Below are 14014 nucleotides of genomic sequence, written 5' to 3'. Positions count from 1 at the left end.
ATTAGGCAGCAAGTGAGTGCTCCTCCTGCCTAATTCTTTCACTGTTGGTTGTGCGAGCTGATCTCTGGCGGAGTAAAAATACTGTGGGTTTTTTTTTCCTGTATAAAAATATGACACAGTTTAGAAGAATGACCCCTAGGTTTATTTTTTGGTGTGAGTGAATGTGCTTGTGCATGCATATAGAGGTCAGAGGTCAGCCTCAGAGATCTTTGCTCAAGACCATCAACCACCTTACTTTAAAACAGGACTTTTCCTTGGTCTGGAACTCAGTGAGTAGTTGCAGCTGGCCAACCAGTGAGCCCACAATCTGTCTCCACTTCCCCAGTCCTGGGAGATATAAGCAAATGCCATTATACCTGTCTTATGTTTCTTCACACAATTTGAAAGCACTTTATGGAATAAGGCTTCCATCCCCCTAACCCAGGCCCTGAGTTTATATGTTTCAGTAAATGCATGAATGCATGAGTCTGTGTATACACCTAAGATGTGAGCTAATATTTCTGCTTTTTCATATCTTTTAACATAAAAAAGGTCCGAATCTCCAGAAACTCCATTATTGTGATGTGAGATGCCTTAGAATTTATATCCAAACCAAGGCCTTGGTAAAACTTTCAGTAAAAATGCCTTAACAGCTGCCTGCTCTATGCCAGATGAGAACAGCTGTGTGATTTGGAGAAGCTTCAGAGCAGGGCCATCCATGTTTGAGAACGGCCATTCAAAGTGTTGAGCTGGATCACAGGCAAGAATATAATGTTAAACGTTTAAACCAGAAGTACTAGCATGTTCAGGAAAGCAGAAAATAACCTTACTTTGGAGCTACAGAATTAAAAGCTGAAAAGTCACCTTCCCAAAGGTCTCAGGTTCACGATTTTTGCTGGCAGCTCCCCTTTTCAAGTGTTAATCTTTCTTTTAAGTTAGAAGAAAGATAAAAGTTCTTAAGGAATTCACTAGAAATTAACGCCAGCATTTTGTGTTCTTCAGAGCCTGGTGCAAGCCTTGGCTGAAAGGGCAGCACTCACTTTGGTAAGCTGTGGAGAAGGAAGCTGGTCCTGGGTTGTTCTCCCGGCACACCTCTGCCGTGATGGAGAAACTGTCATTCCATTGTAATTCTTCCGTTCTCAGTCTTGCCAAGCCCAGTGGCTTCTGTTATAACATGTGGCAACTTCTCCCTTGGAGGCTAACTCATCCAAGTTACCATAATATTTAGGACCAGCTACAAAGGCATTTCTTCCCCTAAACCTCATGCCAGAATCAAACTACCTTCTCCTCCTTGGCCATTCAGAGAGATCCAACTCTTATATAAGAAAGGCAAGAAACCTACAGGCTTTTTTTTTTTTTTTTTTTTAATTAAACGCCTGCTCACACAGATAAACAAGGCACCTCATGCCCGGCGTGGCTTCGAGCTCATTCACCCCTGTTTCAGTGTTCATCCTAAGAACTGCTGTAACCAGTCGTCTACTGCAAGTGCCGAAGGAGGAAGGAAGAATGGCCGAAATCACTGCCATTTGGCGGAGCCTGGGCTCTCGGCAACCTTTTGGGATAGTGTCAGCCTCTGGGGACAAGAGAAAGTGGGATCATCTACCTGCTAAGCCATTAACCGAAGAGAAGTCGCATCAGCTAATTTTGCCTTTTACGACCAGCCTTGCAGACCAGAGAAGATTCTCGGTCAGTGTGTAGGTTCTGATCTTACCCTTGGCAGTTTCCTCCTTGGTAGTTGATCCATGCATTGCCTGTTTCCCCGTCCTTGTTGAAATAGTGGCACCCTGCAACCCACTTCATCAGCATAAATTAATCTCCTCGTCTTTTAAAAGGATTACTTTCCTTATTGTTTTGAAATGGGAGCTACTTTCAACACAGGTTTTGAGGGTGTCCTGTGTAAAAGGTTATGTACAACAGCCATCGGCTGAAGGACGGTTTAAAGATGGGTGTCAGTGAATCACTGTCCAGCTTAAGAAAGTCAGCACACTAAAAATATTTGGGGATCCTCCTCTCTGATTCCTGTTAAACTAACACACACACACAGTGCTGAAGATTTTACTTAGAGTTGTCTCTGGCTCTAAACCGGCATACATTTCTATCACAGAAATACGCATTGGTTAAAAACACTTGAAGACACAGAAATGTGGCACCACATTGTATGCGGTCGTCTTGGCAGGTTGCGTTTTTCTCCCGTATTGTGTTTATAAAAAGTGCTGTGTTGAGGATCGCAACGTTTCTCCATCTATGGTGCTTTCCTGTTCTGTGTGTGACTGGATCACAGTTTACCACTACCTTATCCTGGAAAGTGGGAGAAAAACAAGGATTCTGCGTTAGGCATGTTGAGTTTCAGATGTGTCTGAGAAACCAGTGAGAGCACAGGTGGGCCCAGGTGGGATGTGGTCAGTATGAAGGTGGCATCCGAGGCGTTCGGTGTCCGGAATATGACGGAAGGCACCTGTTGAGACTTGTGTGTTGGTGCTCATTTCTTCCTTGTGCCGTGTCTTTCTGGATGGTTGGTTTGTCCCAGGCTTGGTGTCCCCTTGTGTCATCTTGCTGTAGTGTTGACATACAGGGAAGGAATGGGGAGCATGGGAGCTTCAAGGAAGGAGGAGGGAAGTGTTCGCAAGCTCTAAAGGGTGATGGGACGCTTAGGTGTCGAAGTCCCTACCTCTCCTAGAGTTTTGTGAGATGGAACCAGTAGATAAATTCGCGTTGTCAGGTGAAACCTACTGTATGGAAAATCACCATACTTGATTTTAGTATCATGTCACCTCTTGTCCACTGTTTTTCAGCTTCACCTGTGGTAACTCTTCCATTCTTTACTCAAACTAGAAATAGAAACAAAGGTGCATGAAGGGTGGACTGGCATTTGCATGTGTGGGATCAGTTTCTAAGAGCCGTGCTCTGGCCCCTGTGTGGCGCTGCTCTTTAAATGACAGGTATTTACCAGGTCCTGCAGCTTCAGGAGTTCAGACATTTCAAATTCACATTTCAGTGTGTCTGCCTTGAATCCAGCAAGAGACATCCTCAGTGCCAGGGTCCCCAGAGTTGTCCACGTGGTCCTAGTATCTATTACACATTATAGTCTCACCTATGAACACAGCCCAGCTTCTGAGTGACACTTAGACTCTATAAAATTGACCCTGCTGGGCTGATTCAGAGTCGTTTGTTTTAATTAAGATATTAACTTAAAAAGTGATCCTGCTGGATTTCAGCTCTTTGCCTGCCAGCCACCCAGTGAATAAGCAGTGACGGGCCTAGACCTCCACCTCTCAAGCACACATTTGTTTTGTATTAAAGCCATATATCTCCAGGGACCCGGCAGAAATCTGAAAGTACTTGACTTTACTTCATCAAATACTAAGATCTTTTTTTTTATATCAAAGAAGCCAAGCAATGACCAGAGCAAATGTGCTTTTCTCTGAAGACCTTTGACACTCACGGGTGCTAGGATTAGATCAGAGAGCTGGCCCTCAGTGTTCTACCTCCCATTGGAGGATGCTGAAGGGGGTCCATCCTTCTGTAATGCGTGATTCCACCCACTGTTACCAGAGAAGTAAGGTGAGATGGTGATGGGCGGGTGGCACTGTGGTGGTTCAGGGGAGGGACAGGCAGGCCAGCTGAGTTGGTACCTCCTGCCTTATCGCTGCGTGTTCAGGTGGCAGTTAGTTTTCATGTGTTCATGGAGAAGCTTCACCACTCAAGGAAAAGATGTTAGTTTCCAGAAGATACGCATCTGAAGACAGCACAGTGACAAATTACCTTTGTCAGCACGTTACTGAGTCCCTGAGCTAACCACACATGTTGATGTGTTCGTGGAGAAACATCACTGACAGAAGGGTTTCTGCCACGTAGGAGCTGAATTTCTGAGGCTGGCCTCATAGGGTTTGAATGCAGTTCTGGGAAGGGAGAAGGTCAAAGGAGACATGGAGTATGATGCTCCACAAAAGTGTGTGTTTTGCCTGTTGATTCAGACAATTCCCAGGGCGGCCGCAGAGGAGAGAAGTGCATGTCTGCCATTGGGTATTGGGTGGAGGTGAAAACGGTGAATCCACTCACAGCTCTATACGGCCCGTAGCTCAGGCTCATGGCATTAACTGTTCCTCGGTGAGCTGCTTAAACACTGGAACATTCTTGGTCTTGGGGAGGTTCCTTGTCCATACCCTTCCTGAGCTGCAGGGGAGCTCACTGCCATTTTCTGCAGTCCTTGTCATTTGCCCCCAAGGCCACAGCCTGACCCAGCAGCTGCCTCTGTGACACAGCACACCTTTCAGACCTTAGTGAGCTGCGGGACTCTGGAGGGCTGGTGAGTGGTCCATGGTGACTAGTGATAATGAATGGAGAGAGCACAAGGCAGGAAGCCAGGAGCCTGCGCAGGCACCCGAACTTCTGCTCTGGATCTGTCATCTGAGTGGGCGCTGGGACTTGATAATCTCGGAGATGTCTGCTGGCACAAGTGACCTGTTGATGACGTTGTGGAATAAGTCACATGATGAGGAACCAAACATTCCGTTTCATCTAGACCTGGGAACTCCAGAGTGACCATGAGCGTCCTACCCTGGTGACATACCCTGCCTCCCTCCTGGCTGTCCTGTGCGAGGTTACTCTCCACTCTTACTGACCCTACGAACTGCTGATAAGTGGCTATCTAAATCGAATGCATCCTTTTACTGAAATCTTGTGCATGTGGGTGGTAAGAATACAAAGAAATTGCTTAATAAGTCCCACTTCCTTTGTAAAAATGCGCATGCCAGTCTAGGCTTTGCAGTCATAAGACGCACCAGTGGCTGATGACAGGTGGATAAAGCAGAAGCAATCAGGAGAGACTCGGCCCCCATGGCTGTGTCTCTGTGCCACTGCCCTAGAGGAGCAGTGGCTGTTCTGTTCCCTCCGTCCCTCCTTCCATCCCTCCCTCCGTCCTTCATTTCTCTGTTCTGTCTCCTTTCCTCTCACCCTTTCTCCTTTTTACCCCGTTTCCCACTTGTTCTCTCCTTCCTTTTCCTTCTTCCAGCCCCGGGGGCCTTCCCCCTTCCTTGTGGAGGAAGCAGACCCGGTAGGCACAGCGTGCATGCTGTTGGAGGCTGGGCTGGGTCAGGGACCGTAGGGCGGCTGATCAAAACCTGGGCACCTGCACTCGGAACAGCTCTTCTCTCACAGGCCTGCCAACACCACCGCTAGCCTTTGTGGAGGGAGCTGTGTGGGGCAGAGGAACTGTGGAGATTGCTGTTGGAGGTTTTCTTTTTCAAATAGGTGATGGATAGGAAAGCAGGTGGACAATACTTCTCCCGAGCACTCAAGTGTGCTTTACAGGATTAAATGTCTTTGAGTGTGAAATTGAAAGAGAAAACTCTTCAAAAGTTTTTTTTTTTTTTTTCACAATTAAGTTAGAGAAAGGATGTCTTCTTCATCCAGAAGAGGATCTGGAATCAGAAGGAGCCAGTTCTGTAGTGGGGACAGCGACTACTGGAGAATACCAGGAGTGGCATAGACTGAAACAGAGGCAGGAGAGTGCCAGGAGGACACCAGCACCCCGCCCTGCTGAAGAGCAGGCAGGTGGGCTAGCTCAGCCTCAGACTGAGTGTGAACACTCGGCAGGTTCTGAAGCCAGAAGCTCATCAGCCCAGCACGGTGTGTTTCCTGTTCCTGGAAGGATTGTGGAGCTGGAGTTCTTTGCAGCCTCCCCCCCCCCCCCCCCCCCCCGCTGCCCCCACAAGGAAGCAAGCTAAGGAAGAGCCTTCTGGTTCCCATAGCCAGTCTGGACTCTCAGGATCCGTCTCTGGTCCTCTCAGAACAGTGTCTTCTCTTCCTGGTCCTTCTGAGTGGAAATAACCAGGGCTTTAGAAGTAACCCATTTGAAAAACTTTCCAAAACGAGAAATTCAAGCAGAAACTCACTAAAGCCGGAAATTATCTTTGCACCACTTCCGTCCTTCAGGAAGGATGATAGGTATTGTGCTTGTTCAGGATTGTGTCTCACCATGCATTTAAGTAATTTAAAAATAACTTTAATATTTCTAGTGTTCTTTACAGGAGGTTCTAGGTCTTTTATGAACAAACGAAATGGGATGCTTTCTTTATGGCATGAATTAAATCTAGATCCCAAAGGGTGTTTGTAACTTGTGAATACCCAGACAGCCAAGGCATTCTCGGATAAAGACGTGTGGAGAGTTTTAATCACACATAGTTTTTGTTTTCCCCCCCTCTTTCAAATATCGCCTTTCAGTAGTTGCTTCTTAATAAGTGACTGATTGTTTACTGAAATTTAAACCAGGGATTTGAACGTTAAACAGTTCTAATCAGAATACAGTTTTGGAGGAGAATTCCTACTCATTTTCTTACCCTTACATCAGAGCAATAAAAATAAATTGACATCCTCCCTCTGGGCATGCAATGATTTGAGAAATCCCATCATTCTCTTTTTGAAAACTTGAAGTGTAATAAATGAGTTCAGAAGAATTTAATTACAGTTCTTAAACTGTAAGCCTCTGGAAATGGTAAGGCCACTGGAACTTCCACCTCTTGAAATAGAAGAGCCACATGCAGCTAGACGAAGATTTGACCTCTTGAGTGTGACCCTGTCTGAAGAAAATCGGCAGTTAAAAAATTTTTCCCTTCTCATTTTAAGAACATTAGTCTCCTTACTTGCTTACTTTATCAGTGAACACAAAACACACTTGGGGGTATTTCTTAGGCGACAGAACCAAGAACCCAGCATTTGTTACCTGCCTAGGTGAGGTCATTAGCGTCCTGTGGATGATGGTGGTTGACAGAACCAACCCTGAGGGGAACTTGGATCAGAATCTCACCTTCTGGCTTTGGAAGCCTTGGCTCTCCATAGCAAATCCTTCTCTTGAAATAAGCCTGACAAGGGGACCTCACAAAAGAGTGCTCTGGGAACGCTGGGTTTTCAAAAGCTGCTAAAAGTGACAGCCTCTGGGCGTTACTCCTCCAAGAGTTCTCCATCGCCTTTGGGTACCCTGCATCCTGTCCTCACACCCCCGTCAGGCATGCCCAGGAGCTGCCGTGCATACACCCCAGCACTCCTGCAGGCGCAGTCCTTCACGTACCAGCTGCAGATTGCCCATGATGTCTGTACTTAGCAATGCATTTATGATGGAAAGAAATGACCTGACACTCACATAGCTAAACATAATTCATAGTTTTGAGTGTAAAGTTGAAACTGACCTACACAGACAACTTGCAACTAATGGAGAGTTTCTTCTGCCACATCCCACATTTTTCACCTATTGGCTTAGACCCCTACAGCTGGATGCTACCGTGGGTATTTACTTGCTCAACCTTAAAATCTCTGAAATGATACCTGTATTCTGCTGAGACTACCTGCTTTCATGAGTGCCTAGTATCTCCAGAGTGTGTATGTCATCCCTTTAAACCAGGCTGACCTTTACACACGGGGGAAGTTTAGCCCCACAGCGATCTGAACAACTCCCCCCCCCCCCCCATGGCTGCAGGCCTCCCTCAGGAAGGCCACTCTGTCAGAAACAAGTTGAACTCAGGAACTGTGGTTGATCGAGGGTTTTGAACACAGCTAGCCCTGGCGCTTCCTTTGTCCAGAGGCTACCTTTCTGTGTAAGCTGCATGTGTTTGTCTCTGCTTCTACCAGGGCTCTGCAGCCCCAGAAGGTGTCTGAGTGAGACTAAAATAGCCCTGCCACTGGGACAGAGGGAAGCCCGTTTGGCTTGTGCCTTGATATTTGTCCCTTTAATGATTCCTAGTCGTGACGTCAAGGCTGCCATTCAGCACAGAGCAAAAGGAAACCGTGGCCTCTCAGCATCAGTAGCCTCTACAAGCCGCTGTGGCTCAGGCATCCAAAATGTCTGTCTGGCAGAGCTGTGCATTCCATGCCCGGGTGACCTGGTTAAATGGAGGAAACCAAATGCTGTTCCCTGAATGGTCTCCAAGACAAACCTTCCACCCAGGCGTCTCATCTTAGGCCCCACAGCCTCCAAGGACTGAATGGCTAGGCCGAGTTGCTGGGCCAAGCTGCTTGTGCATTCAGCTCCTATGCAGTCTCTGAATCGGGGAGTATCATTAGCATCGGCCTTGATTAGCAGCCTCAACAACATCATTACGCCGCCTCAGGTCAGTACTGCAGGGTCCCTTCTGGAAAACAAATGGCTTGTTTAAAAAAAAAAAAGTCCCTTTTGGAATCAAGACTCAGAAGTGTCAACTGGTGAGCCACAGGCCACCTTTCCTTCATCCAACTTCTTACTCCCACCCCCAGCCTCAGATTTCTGAGTTCCAGAAAGACATTTGTATATGTGTGCATTTTAAGCTGAATTCCTCACTCTGCTTATTTAGCATGTATGTACTCTTGTTTGTTTGTGTTTTTATGAAGAGCAGTGCTTTGCTTTGGGGAGAGGGAGCAGATGGGGTAAATCAGAACCGTGTGTCTAGGGAAAAGCTCCCACCTCTACTGCAAACGCAGTAATCCTGTGTGACAGACAGAATGCTCCCTGATCATATTTTGGCCCCGTACGGTAATGGCTGCCTCAGATCAGCCAACCTAAGCCTGAGTCATCCTCTCAGACCATGCTTCCTTGAGTTTCTTTCTGGCATGGAAGCCCACTTTACATTATGAGCCTCAAAGGTGAATGTTGGCGTCACTAGGAAAAGCACGGGTATGGCAAACCGCACTGTATTTCAGAGTTGAGACCAGTCACTATGTGTTTGAGGTTTTGCATTAGAAATCCCATTCAGCCTTTCTCCGAATACCCCTTCTATAAACCTTGGACTGAAGGATGTTGGCAGAAAACCAAACCACTTAGTCTAATACATACACAGTATGTATGTGCACATTTCATGTCAGAATTTTGATAAAGTGAGGCCTTGCTTTGGAGACAGGGTTCTGCTGTATAACCCAGACTAGATTCAAATTCAGTTTAGTCCTTTTTCGTGCTGGGATTGTAGGTGTGAACTGGTACACCTGGCTCATTGGAGCCATTTTATATATAGGTTAGTTTTTGTGGGGTTGGTTATTTTTTGTTTTTGAGACACGTTCTTTCTATGCTCCCATAGCTTGCTTGGAACCTGTGATTCTCCTGCCACAGCTTCTGGAGTACTGAGATTACAGATCTGTGCCACTACACCCAGATTATTTGTTTGAGATGGTCTCCCTCTGTAGCCCAGGCTGTCCTAGAGGTGACTGTGTAGCCTAGGCTGGGTTCACATTCAGAGCAATCCTCCTAGGCCTTAAGATTACAAAGCTGTGCCATCACCCCTGACTGATGAGACCTTTTTGCAATAGATTATTGTAATACAAAGTTCTTCTTGATCCCCAGCTCTTCTGGAAGAAAGTGGAGCTCTTCAGATGGCTGGGTAAAGACAGACTAGATGCAGTCCATGAGCCACGTCAGGTGCTGATGTAGACTGAGCACTACGGGAAGTCTGGTTTTGTGTTTGCAGGCAGGCCTTGCACACGGCCATCCTAACAGCTTGCAGACATCCTGTCGGTACAGAGGTAGAGTGGTATATGGAGCAGGGAGCTTGGCTTTTTCGGGCTTGTTGCAGAGTAGGTCAGACTGGGGCTGTTGGAATGAAGGAGAAAACTGGAGTATCACCTTCTAGCGGTGTGCTGGAGTTGAGCACAATTCACAGATGGTCAGGTTTTTCTCTTAGTACTGTTTGAGGAGGCCCATGTTACCTGAAGGTATCCCAATACAAACTGATTCAAAAGTGAATCAACTGCTTTATTAAGACTATATGTCATAGAAAATACTTCATTTGTTTTTTATTATGTGAGAAAGATTTGAGACATGATATGGTCATGTTAATTTCTTCGGACAAAGATCGAATGTTGATGTCTAGACTTGACTTTAGAGAGAGTGATTTTTGTAGGAGCACTTGAAATTTTCTCAAGTCCCTCACTTAGTTTTTTTAAATATACAAGGTATTCTCTTAATAAAAAATGAAAGTCTAGCTTTCTTACCATCTCTGTTGGACTTTCTCTTCCTTAAGCCTGCAGAGGTCTTCTGTACACACAGTGTCCTTTATGTCAGTTTGAGGAAAGTTCCGCATTTCCCGTTACAAGCTGACTGTACTGTATTTTCACTGTATTCTGTGGTGTTAGTCAAGGTGAATGAGGAGAGATACTGGTAACACAAGGCCTGAAACTACATGACTGTGTTTGTCAACATCATAATTAGGATGAACTTTACTTCCTAATGCAAAGTGGTAGCTACAGTTATTGAGGTGATTCCTCAGAAAGCCCCCACCCCAAGAGTATGGTATTGTCTTCCCCTTTTCTGTGTGTGAGTGTGTATGTGTGTGTGTGTGTGTGTGTGTGTGTGTGTGTATGCAGTTGTGTGTGCCCACACTTACCTCTGAGGCTAGATGAGAGTGTCAGGTGTTTTCTGTTTATCACTCTGCCTTATATCCACTGAGACATGGTTTCATACTGAATCTGGGGCCCTCCAGTTTTGTCTACACCTTGTTTGTTCTGTTTTGGCTCTGCTGGCTTGCCACCAAACCCCAGTACCATGTCTCCATGTTCCCTCCCCACCCTCCAGTGCTGGTGCTGCAGGTGTGTGTCACCGTGCCCGCCCAGCTTTTATGCGAATGCTAGGGCTCTGAACTCAGTGGTCGTGTTTGCACAGCAAGCACTCTGCAAACTCGGTCCTCTCCCTGGTCTGCTTTAAGGGACGCAGTATGCTTCGGTGGCCTGTATGATCAGCCTCATGTAGGTTTGTATGTCATTCCTGATACATGATAGCTAATGCAATCTTGGGCATGTTACAGAACTCCAGTGGTTTTGTTGTGTTCTGTTGTATCATCATTTATGGAGGATTATGCACATGGTCCAGCGCACATGTGAAAGTCGAGAGTCAGTTCCCTCCTCCTACGTTAGTTCCCGGGCTCGAACTCAAGTCATCAGGCTCGCTGGCAAGCGCCCCGCCCAGCTGTGCCATCTCGCCTGCCTCAGACTCCCAAGTTCTCGATCTTCAGTGCGGAGTAGTGAATGCTGCAGCTGTGCACTTGGCTTCAAAGTACTAGAGCCTGTGTGTGTAAAACCCCAGAAACGCGCAGTGCTCATAGCTGAGTACTTACAGCTATCCACAGTGCTCATAGCTGAGTACTCACAACTCAAAAGCATTGTTCTTGTGAAGGCAACTAGTGTGTGTGGTTTTTTGAGATAGTTTCACCATACACCTCTGGCTTCTTAGTAGTGACTTTATTTTGTATAAAATTTTCACACTTACTTTAAAATTTTAAGTGAAAACTTGGAGAATGACAGACACAATTTTTTTTCTCTATAGACCCAGCAAAATAACTAAAGATTCTTGTGGAGTATGGTAACACACAGAAACTAAATTTCAAGAGGTTATAGTTCTGACTCTGTGTGTCCTGGTTGGGTCATTTGACAGCCACTTTCTTCATGCAGCAGGTGTGGACACTCAGTGACCTCCGTGGACTTCATCTTCCTGTTACCCACCCTGCTTCCGCCATAGCCACTGGTCGGCAAGTGACCAGTTAAAAGGACCAGCCTGCTCATCCAGGAACAAGTGGCAGAGGTCTAAGGTGTGTGGGGGAGAAGAAGAAGCAGCAGGGTGAACAGTGCTGGCTGGACTTGGTGACAAACAGGCCTGACTCGGTGAGGATGAAGGTGAGTGCCCACAGTCCCATCTCCGAAGCCTTGCTGGAAGGCTGGTCATCTGATCAAGGTAAAACAAGCAAAATGTAAAGTGTGTTGTTTCCACATTGAAGTAGGTAATACAGGGAAGAAGTAACTTGGAGACCAGTGTTAGAGGAGGAGAGTGGAAACGGTCTACTTAAGTATGTCTACATGGGTTTTTTTGTGTAATGAGCATGTGTGTGATTGTGAATATGTGTCTGTGATTGTGTGAGTGTGTATCTGTCTGTGGGCAGTTGTGTGAATATGCGTCTTTCAATCCTGGGCCCAGGATTACATACTGCCCAGTGGGATCACAAACTCAAGCCTTCATCAGAAAGCCTGACTAGCCCCCAGCTTCCTGTGTGTGTGTGTGTGTGTGCGCGCGTGTGTGCGTGCGTGTGGTCGGCTGCATCCTGCTGTGGCATGGAGGGACAGACTTTGTCAGGCCTGTTTTGTAAACAGATCTGTCAACCTATGGTTTTTCAGTCCTGTGTACAATGGTTCTGCTTTTCCCACTATCATAGAGAAGCCTAGACATTTCAAAGCTGGTGTTCTTTTAGAAATAGGTAGGAAAATTTGCACGTGACTGTAAAATAGGTATATCTATCCCATAGACGTCTTTGGGTTGTCCCAATTTTTAAGTCTGGGCCATGGATTCTGACAGTGAATTGCAGCCACTCCAGAGCCCCTCAAGGACAACGCTCAGGAGAAAAGGCCCTCAGAGCTCCTTCTGGGCCATAATGGGATTAGTCACCTAAGATGACAAAGTGTGGTACAGGTTTCCCAAGGTGAGTGAGTCACCCCCTTTGTAGACTAGGATATGAACTTGAAACTTGTACCTACAGTCACTTCCTACCTGGAGTTTTTGCATGATTGATCTAATACCCCATCCAGGTTCAGATTTTTATGACAGGAAATGTGTGTGAATGGTTAAGATAGGAGTGTAAATAATCTTGATCTTGTGACTACAGAGCAGGGAGGAACTTTTAATACCAAAGAAGTCTTCGGGTGGGGGGAGGTTGTGGCTTGTGAACGTAACTACATACATACATCGGTTTTCCAGAATCTTACATACAGCTGTTACTTGGTCTTAGATGAAGCTAATACCAGAACGGTGTGTTTAACTTTCTTGTTAACACCTTTGGTTTAGGAAGACATTTTTAAGTATTTTTTTTCCCATGACCCAACATGATACAGAACCATTAAAATGTGGTAGGGGAGGAGAGGGAGATCAAATCGTACTATGATTCTATGTGGAACATTCTAGACCAAGTACAAATGCACATGGCATTGAACTAAGGGAGGGCCTTTTGCTTGAAGATTGAAAGGACGCTGAAAGCAAGGAGACTCCCAAGTGTCACCTAAGACAGCCTGCTTGACAGGCACTTGGGACACCAGGAAGGATATAGCTGAGCAAGTTCAGACAGAAAAGAGTTGTGTAAAACTCTGTTCTATTCCTAGTCAGCGGGACTTCTACCAGAAGATCCTTTTCCTTGAGGAAAAAACATATGCAGGGGGAGAAACGTTCTTCCTTTTCAGGCCTGGGTGGGGCAGGTGGGCATCGTACAGCTCACACCAACACTGCCCATGCTTCCCAGAGGTAAATGGACATCGGAGAGATTAAGGCATCTGGTTCCTTGTGCATTGACAGCTTCGGCCCGGGCTCTGTTGTGTCAGTGAGCAAGGATGTAGATGTGAAGGTCCAGATTTGAGACCTCTTGTCCACCCTGATTGAAAACAGGTCATCTGAATCTTTCTGCTTCTCACATTCAGTGTCACGGATCTGGCAGTCAAAGTTTGTAAGACACATGAAGCTGTTCACTGTGGACAGACTGACCCATTCACTTCTAGACCTGTGTTAGCACTTAATGTTAGAGATTTTGATTAAAGTTTGTAGAAAACAATGTTTGCAAGTGACATGTTCAAAAACCAGGCTAGTTAGGGCCGCTCTGTGGCTTTTAGGCGGTTCCCCTGGTGCTGTGTCACTCGGGACACCTCGTTGGAGGTGGCCGGCAGGCTCTGGAGAACAAGCCAAGGTCAAGCTCTCTTGACTGAGTGCTATCTCCACTATCAGCTGATTGGCTCCTTTATCTGTAAGACGGGGTAATAACAGACCGTAGCCTGTTGGGTTGCTTTGAAAATCACTTGAGTAGTACCTGAGCCAGGCCTGTGTGTCATGGATGATTAAACTGGCCTGAATAGGTTGGGTAACCTTCGTAAGAGCAGACCAGTAAAAGGAGCTGGAACCCAGAGCTGGCATGTTACCTGCATGAGTCCACTGTGTCTCCTGTCCATAAAAGTGCTACGAAAAGAGTTCGCTTGTTTGCGTTGTTCAGAGGGGAAGTCTGAGTAAATGTTAAGTAGACAAGTGCTTTTGTGTCGGGGTTTTATTTTGTTTGAAGAG

Source organism: Peromyscus eremicus, chromosome 3, assembly GCF_949786415.1.
Source record: "Peromyscus eremicus chromosome 3, PerEre_H2_v1, whole genome shotgun sequence".
In the NCBI taxonomy this organism is placed as follows: domain Eukaryota; kingdom Metazoa; phylum Chordata; class Mammalia; order Rodentia; family Cricetidae; genus Peromyscus; species Peromyscus eremicus.
The sequence above is the reverse complement of the archived record's forward strand: the minus strand, read 5'-3'. Positions refer to the sequence as shown.